The sequence below is a fragment of the Balaenoptera ricei genome, chromosome X, assembly GCF_028023285.1.
Source record: "Balaenoptera ricei isolate mBalRic1 chromosome X, mBalRic1.hap2, whole genome shotgun sequence".
NCBI classification, from domain to species: domain Eukaryota; kingdom Metazoa; phylum Chordata; class Mammalia; order Artiodactyla; family Balaenopteridae; genus Balaenoptera; species Balaenoptera ricei.
In genome coordinates this window covers 61,307,448-61,314,538 of record NC_082660.1, presented here as the reverse complement: position 1 = coordinate 61,314,538, position 7,091 = coordinate 61,307,448, and the positions used below count along the sequence as shown (strand labels likewise).

Genomic DNA, 7,091 nt, shown 5'->3' with positions numbered 1-7,091 from the left:
ACGTGCATTGTCATGCAGATGCTTTGCCGGGCTGCCCACCCCCAGTGGGCCTATAATGACCTTGAGAGCTGGTTGGAGGCTGGGGCAGGCTAATTACATGGCCCCAAGCCCGCCAAGACCCAATAATTACACATCAACTTGTACAGAGAGGGTGGCTAATTGTGTGACAAGCTGTGAGGGGAGGGCCAGGGTGCCCCCCGAGCTAATGAGCTTCCCCCAGAGTCCATGGAGCAGGGCCAGGGTGAGGGGATGTGGCATGCAGGCCCTTCCCATTCCCAGCCCCCCATGGTGCCCAGCTCCTTGGAGGGTGGCAGGGAGCGCAGGAGGGAGGCGAGCAGTGATTAAGAGCCAAAGCTCACCTTAGGCCTGTCTCCTCTTGCCAAATCTTGCTCCAAGACGCACCTGGTCGGGTGCTATGGGCCTGCTCTCTCAGGAGAAATGCCCCCCTCCACGCCTCCCTCACCACAGGGTGGCTCAAGCTCTTCCAGGCTTGCCTTCCGCCCCTGGCCCCGACTGGCTGGCAGACTGGCCGTGGCAAGGAGTAAAAGACAGATCTGGGAAATCCTTGACCATCAGAGCTGGCAGGACCCACCAGGATCCCTCAGTCCAGCTCGTGCTTCTCACAGGGGTGGGAAACCAAAGCCCAGATCAGCCAGAGCCCTGGCGAGCTGGTGAGCTACTCTCAGGCCCACCCTACTGGGCTTCTTATTTCTTTTTTTCATTCAAGGTAGTCCTAGGTACTCTAAAGGCCGTGCAGTTGGCCAGTTCTGTGTTCAATTTTCTTTTTTAATATTTATGTATTTGGCTGCACCGGGTCTTAGTCATGGCACACGGGATCTTCATTGCCGCATGCGGGATCTTCAGTTGCAGTATGCAGGATGTTTAGTTGCGGCATGCAGGATCTCTTTTTTTTTTTTTTTTTTTTTTTCAGTTGTGGCATGCAGGATCTAGCTCCCTGACCAGGGATCGAACCCGAGCCCCCTGCATTGGAAGTGCAGAGTCTTAACCACTGGACCACCAGGGAAGTCCCTCTATGTTCAAATTTAGCCCTTTCACTTTCGAGCTGTGTGACTTTGGGCAAGTCACTTTACCTCTCTGAGCCCCAGTTTCCCCACCTATAAAATGACAAGATTACGAGGATAACATGAGTTAATTCCAGTGAGTGAAACCTAGAGCTCAGTGCCTGGCACCATGTGACCCTATCTAGTGTCCCCTTCATGCAGGTTCTTGACATCCCACCTGAGGCCGAGTGCCACAGAACAGCTGGGCCCCCCCTCAGCCACCTCCACCTCCTTTCCAGGCCCAGGCTCTACCCCTATCCACCAGAGGTCACCCTGACTGCCCAAGCCCACCCCAACCGCTAATTCCTCCCTGGATACCTCTCTCTTTTCCCTGAGACTGGAGCAAACTGGAAGGGGCAGGGGTGTGAGGGCAGGGGACGAATTAGGCCATCTCTCTTCCCTTCAGATGTGACACCCTATGGAGGTAAGGCTTCAAGGTGGAGAGAGGCCTGGGCACCCCCTGTTTCTCAGACGACCTCCACCTGTCTAGCTTGTCCCTCAACTCCTGACACTTTTGGACATCCCCCCCAGAAAAGCAAGCGGGAGGCAGAGGCATTGAAGTGGCTGCTGACAAGTTGGAACAGCTTAACAAATTACTCCTAATAAACTACTGGGGGAAAGAGGAGGGGAGGCCAGAAGCCAGCCTGCTCCCAAACAGCACCTCCATCTGTGCCCTAGTGGGCCTCGCGACTCCCAGGACAGCCAGAGGCTTTCTCGCGGAGAGGCCTATACAGGCAACCTCTCCAGCCACTCCCACCCTGACCAGCCCCAACCCTGGGATCTGACGTTCCCCAGGCCTCAGAACCATGGGGCTCCCCCAAGTCAGAGGGGCTTCTCACCTTAACTGAAGCCCAGGGCCTCAGCCCCACTCTGCTGGGCACAGAAGGAGAGGTAGCAAGGCCAAGGGGTCCCACCCCAAAACTGTCGGGTCCAGGGCCTCAGGTTGGAGGCCCCCAGCTTATCGGTACCTGACCATTCTACCAGCATGTGTGTGGACAGGATTCCCTTTGTGGATCCAGCTCTGGCCACTGGCTGAGGCAAATCATCTCTTCTCTTGGACCTGCTTGCTTTCTTGTCTTTCACATGAAGGCTGTCAATCCCCCAAGGCCCCAGATAGCCCTCCGAGGGCTATCCTAGGCATTAAATAAGATCATGGACAAGAAAGCACTGCCTCGGTTTTAAAGTGCCACACACGGGTTGGTTGTTGGAATGGCTGCTGATTATGATTGTTATCAATTCTTGCCCCTTCTGTATTCTCCACTTCTGCCCTTAGTTGGACTGGACCACTGGGAGGAAAGGGATGATGGACCCTACCATCAATAAGGAACACTTGCAAAGCGCTTTCACTTACATTTTGTCTAATCCTCACGTCAGTGCCTCAGGGGAGGAGTTACTATCCCCTTTCACAAAACCATCAGGTGGGCAGTTGGCCTCTGACCAGTATTGGCTACTGCCCCAGACACTTTAGGTCCTCTCCCAGGATTCTTTTCAGCATCACGGCAATCCTTCTAAGCTCAATAGGCAGGCTGGGGAAGAGACTTGGGCTAGGATGGAGGGGAAAAGGGAGGCCATAGACAGGAGCCTGAACACGCGGGCTCAGAGAGGTTAGATAACTTACCTGAGGTTACACAGCTAAGAAGTGCTGTCTCAACTGCAAATCCATGCCCTTCCCATCAGCTCACTTTGTGGGCCTGGACCTGGCTAACCCGGACAGGCAGGGGGTCTCCACAGTGGAGGCTCAAGGTGCCAGGTTTCAGAGTGGGTCCTAACCAGAGGGTGTGGGCTCCATCCTGGAGAGCCCTGGAATGGGAATGTTCTCGAGGGGGAGCTGGGCACTGCTGGGACTGACCATGCGCCGAGGCCTGTAATCTGATTAAGCCATTAGAGTCTCTGCCCCAAGCACGTGCTGCCAGGCCACCAAGTCCTTCAATTAATCCCCAGATTAATCTGCTCCTTCACCCCGTGCCCTCCTCTCCACCACACCCCTGCACCCCCAGCCCCAAGAAGTTCATTACAGCCTGGAGAGGGACGGAAGCCAGCCCCTGGGGCTTGTGGAGCTACATCAGGGGCACTAGACACCTCCCTCGGTTGCCATCACTGCTGCCCCTCAGAGAAGGGGGCCCGAACTGCTCTGGCCACCTTACCTTTGGTCTGTCTTCCCCTGCAACCCACCTCAGACCCTCTACTCCTTAAAGTTCTGCATTCATTCAACAACTGGTTGAGCACTTAGTATGTGCTAGGCACTGATCTTGGGGTCTAGTGGTAAAGAAGACAGACAAAGCCCCAGGGGCCCCAGCGCAGGAGAGGAGAGAGAGAAATGCACGGGTGCTGACAGTCTCATGAGCTCCATGCTGCAGCAGGGGGCCCAGCAACTGTTGTTGAAGGAGGTCAGAGAAAAGAAGAGGGTCACTCTAGGCAGAGGAAATGTGTGCAAAAGCACAATGACTGGTGTGAAACACACAGCCTTTTTGAGGAAGGTGGCTCGGTTGGGATGGGGATGGAGAGGCAAAGGCTGGTGGAAGACGAGGCTGGGAGTGGGCTGTGGCCCATGGTGGAGGCTCTGCATGTGCAGGTATAAGATGGTGTGAGCCATGCATCAGTGTCCATGTGTGCACATTGCTGTAGGCGTGAGTGTGCATCTCAGCTTGTGTGCATGTACAATGATGGCCACTTTGGCGATGGACTGTCGTATCTGAATGTGTATCTGAAGGCTCTTCCTTCGCTGATGTGTGAGTGTGTGTGTTTGGTTTCCTCAACCACACTCCCAGCACCCCGGGGACAGGACTGGGGATGCCATTTCTCCTATAAATTACTTGCCCACCAAACGCCAAGGACTCGCAGCTTCCAACAGAGCATCCCTAGATCTAAATCTTCATCAAATATGCCAGATTCCTGATGGGCAGGAACTTCCAGACCTGGATTCATACTCCCTTCTTAGACAGGGCCCTTCACTCTGCCCTGACTAACCATAGCCGGGGCCAGGCAGGCCTGGGAGGCTGGCAGTGATGGGGCCTTAAACCCGCCTCTCCACTGCCACCCTGGCTAAGCTCCCTTCGTGTCTCACCAGGATTGCTAGAGTCTCCTCACTGCTCTCCAGCTTGACCCTGCCAAAGCCTAGTATCCATATACCAGTTTGGGGTGAGGGGAGGGTCCATTAAAACTAAGATCCTGTCATTCCTCTGTTGCAAGCCCTGCAGTGGCTCCCACCTCACTCAGAGTAGAAGCCACCATGCTTTCCAAGGCCCTTACCACGACACTACAAGATATGCCCTCCCCGCCCACCATCACTTCTCTGACCTCTTCTCCTAACCCTCTTGCTCACTGCCCTGCAACCACACAGGCCTCCCTGCTTGTCCTCCAGCAACCAGGCCTTCTCCTGCCTCAGGGCCTTTGCACCTGCTGCTCCTTCTGCCCGGAGGACTCTTCCCTCAGATATAAACAAGGCTCACTGCCTCTCCTTCGTTTTTTGCTCATATGCCTCCTGTCACTCTCTCAATGAGGCCCGCCAGGACCACTCTATCTAAAATCGCAGATCTCCGCCCACCCCATCCTGGCACTCCCTGTTCTCTGTAATCTGGCCCTTTTCCTCTCCACAGCACTTATCACATTCGAACACACTGCATGATTTACTCATTTATTATGTTTAGTATTTGTCTGTCTCCCCTCACTAGAATGTAAGCTCCATGAGATCTTTGTCAGAGCTAATCACTGATGTCTCCCAGCTCCTAAAACATTTTCTGGCATCTAGTAAGCACACAATGAACATTTCTTGAAAGAATGCCTCCTGGGGGAGAAGCCCCAAGGATCAAGTTCTTCCCAAAGCTTGCTTTGAGCTCCAGGAGTTCCAGTCTTCATTCCCAATACTACCCAACCCCTTCTCCTCCCACCGAGATGCCATTAGATTTCTTGAAGCCCCAAATGGGATTAGAGTGACCATACACACAAATGCACATGTGTGTGGGAGCGAGCACACACACATTGCCCAGGTATGGGCACTGAAGTCAGGTTCTTTGCTTCCATTGCTGGCCGACAGAACTCCAGAGAGCCCCCAGGCCCTGCCCTTCCCCTCCCAAGTTTCTCTCAGCTGCTGCTCTTGTTTCCCCAATGACTGCCTTTTCCTCTCCAGGCCCCCTAGCTTCTGTCTTTCTGCCCTCTAGGTCTTCCTTGTTCCTCCTCTGACCCTCCCTCTGTGTCCCCAGGCCTTGCCCCCTCCCCTTACTTGTCCCCATAGCCCCGGTGCCTCACCCCTTGGTGTGCCCAGATCTTGGTCCTTCCCCTCATCCCACACCCCCCAGCCTCTGTGCCTCTTCTCTCAGGGTCTCTCCTGCCCCTCTCCCTGTCCTTTCAGCGACCCCCATTATCCCTGCCCTTCTCTGCTTGGTGCCCCCAAATCCAGCCCTCTCCCTGCAATGCTCTCCCTCCCCGCTTGCTGGCGAACACCCAGGCTTTGGCTCTCATAGCCTCTATGTGTTTCTGCCTGGCCTTTGTGCCACCTGCAGGCCCAGCGTCCCCAAGGGCTCTCCACACAGCCACTCACTAATTAGGTCAATTATGAGGTCAATTATCTAATCCTCTCCAATCCAGCTCTGCATTGCTCCACACACTCGCATCCTCAGGCACTTTCAGAGGCCCCAGGCAGCAGATGCTCCAGCCCTTGCTACCTCTCATGTAGATGCCCCCCTCCTGGCCTCCTGGCTGGGCAGGTTCTGCTCATCACAGAAGATTTTGGAAGGGGCACTGAATGGTGGCTAGAAAGACAGTGATTCCCAAGACCAATGTGTAGGGAGCACCTCCCTAGGCAACACTGAGGTCACCATCCCAGGGATGTGACTTCACTGGAGTCAATCCACAGTGCCTGGACTTGTGTGTGTGTGTGTGGTTGGGGACTGGAGAATGGGTCCTGCCTGGAGACAAGGGGAGGGACAAAAAGACCTCTAGGACAAGGCTCCTTAATCGTTTCCTGAAGTCACGTGACTATTGAGCATCTTGATAGAAGAACTGGACTGTAGAAACACACATCCACACCCGTTTGCAATTCATTTCAAAGAATTGGTCCCCAGACCCCTGGAAACTGTCCAGAGATCCTGGCCATAAACTTGGATCCAGAAACTCTGATCCAATGGCTCTTCCCAGAATAGTGCCACTCTCTCTCAGGAAAGATCACCCCTTCAGGATGAGGTCAAGAAATCCTCAACCTTCCCTGCCTCTTCCCAGAGCCTCAGTTTTTACTTCAGGAGTGCCTTGCCTGCCCACCCAGTTACCTGACAGCCAGTGCCACGAAAGCCCAGTATCACTGTAGCCTCTGGGGCAGCAAGAACTGCCCCAAGGCCCTGATGTCCATGGCAGATCTCTGCTGGAGCGCTCCACCTTGCAGTCAAGGCCACAGCTCACTGGCAGTCTGACTGACCCAGTAAGAGAACCAAGGAGAAGCAGACCAGAGGAGGGGCAGGCAGAAGTGAGGAAATGAAAAAGGGAAATAGGGAGTCTAGGGAGGGAAGGAGATGGACGCCAGAGAAAGACACTAAAGAGAATGAAAGCAAAGCAAACACGCAGTGAGGACAGTGTTTACATTGCCAGGGAAAACCCAAGAACTTCACCAAGTCTGATTTCCTCCACTGTACAGATGGGTAGATTCAGGCCCCAGAGAGAGAAAGGGACTTGCCCAAGACCCCACAGCCTGTCCCTGGCAGGGTTCCAAACACCCAAGGGGTGGAGAGGCATAGGGCTGACAGCCTCCAAACCTCCGTCTCACTGGCCACAAAGATATTCATTACAACAATCAGTATAATAGGGATATTTTTTAAATAACTTGAATATCCAACAATAGGGGATTGAGTATACAATTTCTAGTTTACCTACAGTGTTGAATGCTTTGTAACAAAAAGCACTTATAGATTAAATTTAGTATCAGAAAATGTTTACAGTACACTTTAAAGACCAGTTTATAAAACCAAACCAGTAAATACATGCAGGGAAAAAAAAAGGACCAGAAACAGGAAATACACCAAAATGTTAACACTTGTTATCTCT

The 7,091-nt window shown here is 53.5% G+C and overlaps 1 non-coding gene across 1 annotated transcript; it reads right to left on the bottom strand.

Moving 5' to 3' along the window:
- Positions 1-951: 951 nt before the first annotated feature.
- Positions 952-1,024, bottom strand: TRNAG-UCC (transfer RNA glycine (anticodon UCC)). Its single transcript has one exon. It is a non-coding gene; the product is annotated as a tRNA-Gly (tRNA).
- Positions 1,025-7,091: the final 6,067 nt, after the last annotated feature.